Below are 2,471 nucleotides of genomic sequence, written 5' to 3'. Positions count from 1 at the left end.
ATCTATCTATCTATCTATCTATCTATCTATCTATCTATCTATCTATCTATCTATCTATCTATCTATCTATCTATCTATCATCTATCTATCTATCTATCTATCTATCTATCTTTAGGGGAGTGGTGGCGCAGAGGTTAGAGAGGTGGGCTTGTGATCCGAAGATCGCCGGTTCACGCCCCGGCCCCGACAACATCAAAAATTGTGGGTGGGGTAGGTGAAACACCCACACTTGCCCCCACCCTCATTCGCCCCACTCTGGGCCCATGAGCAAGGCCCTTAACCCCCACCATGTGCTCCCTAAAAAAACAGGTCTCTCTTGAAAATGAGTTCTCGTGGCTCAATGAGACTAACCTGGATAAATAAAGGGTAAATGAAAAAAAAAATCTATCTATCCATCCATCCATCTATCTATAGTTTTATTGTCACTCCTGGCCTGAAAAGCCGCCTCCAACGAACGTAAAGTGGTCCACGGGCCACCAGTTGATAACTACAGTTGGAACAGGTTCTGTGGCTCCGGACATTTAATTTAGTGAACGAAGGGACAGGAATGACTCTTTGAATCGTCAAGGTTGCAGACCCCTGGTCTAGAATTTATGAAAACTAAATCAAGAAGAGTTCACGATGCCTGAAAACTGAACAAGGTTTGAGACCCTGCCAACAGTCTCAGGCCAGTGACATAAAGTCTTAAGGTGGAATCTCATCGAGACTACTTGACCAACAGCATTCATGAGGGAGTTTCCAGTTGTCTCCAGAATATTTTGTTTGTGCGGTTCTCAATTTTCTCTTGTGAGTTACAGAGGGGCACCTCCCTGTCATCTGAGTTTAAACTTTTTTTTTTTTTTTTTTATGTGTGCGACAACTTTTCAATTGAAATAGTCACAAAGTTGATGGACTTGCGACCTGTCCGGAGTGTCCCCCACCTTTCACACAGTAACTGCTAAATATGGGCACCATGACCCCCACAAGTCAGAAAGGAAGAAGCAAGTAAAGAGAATGGGTGGATGGGTCATCGTAGGCCTCTCCAATACCTCTAACTTGTCTCAAGAGTATTACAGCTGTGTCTTGACACATGCATGAGAGCTCTCTTCGTCAAGAAACCATATGAGACAAATGTGCAGATCTAAAAGCTGATAATAAATAATACTCATTGAAAAGAAACATTCCAAATGTGTCGATCTTTATTTTAAAAGTGCACTCCAAGAGAATCAGTAGCTCAGAAATGTGAGGGTGGCCAAGGAAGGTAGAAAACAAGCCAAAGTGGGTATGATGTAGGTGGAGGTAGGCAAACAAATAATGTGCACGACCAAGAATGCAGTGTTGCAAGTCGTGCACTCAAAAATAAGCTGCAGTTTTCACTTCAAATGCATCCACACAGCATTTGATCACTTGGTCAATAGTTTTCCAACAGTTGCAGCCCAGTGAGACCTTTAAGACCAAAGTGGATTACTGTCTTCTTAAAACAGCTCCAACATTAAAATATTTTATATTAACCTTTCCATTGCTGTCAGTTTCACATGACTTTTCATTTGATTTAAAATTATAAATGGGATTATCTTGATCAAATGACAGTGAGATCGTTTTTATATTTCATATGTAGCAAACCTGACAATCTGTAGTATTTTTTTAATAAACAGGTTTCCATTACTTTAGCCTGTCAACTCCAAAAGAAACAAATAAAATAAAAAACTTAAAGCGAGTGGTGGCTCTCACATTCTGTCAACAGCAATCAAAAGAGAAACACCAAATTAGCGCTGGACCTTTTTTCATCATTCTTTTAATAACAACGCAGGGACAGAAGGGACGTGCTCTTCAGTTTTTACTTCGAAAGGAAATTAAATTTAGCCTGCCGATATATTTATTATCACACATCTCCATCTCCACATACAGACAGCTGCTGGGAAATAAATGTAAAAAAAATAAAAGCCACAGCCTCAGCGGCCCTCGAGCTGTATCGTGTTTCCTTCAGCAAAAACAAACCCAGATAGCACGTCTCCATCTCTGTTTACCTTCACGCTGTCAGCTCTTCGTGTCGCTCTTCATTTCCTGTGTCTAACCACCTTTGACAGGCAGATGGGAGATGGAGTGATGCTTTGATCTGTGGACCCGTCACACTCTCCCCCCGAGGCCGGTTTCGACCACCAGTCAAGTCACCAGGCGTTCCTCTCTTTTTAAAGACAGTGTGAGCTCCAGCAATTTCCTCCTTAAAAAAAGTCACATATTTTCTTTGATTGTCTTGATGGATCTGAAAGCACATTGCAGAACTTAAAATAAGTTAAGGCCCATTATTCCTTGAAGGAATGCATATTTCTTGTTGCCTTTCCAGCCACTGCTTTTATATAATAATGTAAATGTTAACAGGAAATGCAAATATATTTCGCCTGATTTTATTTAAAGCAGACAAAAATAAGAAAAAGATCATCTGTTTGTAAGCATTGCGGGACCTTCACGTTACATTCTTCCCTTTATTTCCC

The sequence above is a fragment of the Nematolebias whitei genome, chromosome 12 (genome assembly GCF_014905685.2).
Source record: "Nematolebias whitei isolate Nwh7 chromosome 12, NemWhi1, whole genome shotgun sequence".
Lineage (NCBI taxonomy): Eukaryota > Metazoa > Chordata > Actinopteri > Cyprinodontiformes > Rivulidae > Nematolebias > Nematolebias whitei.
This window is presented reverse-complemented; position numbering follows the sequence as displayed.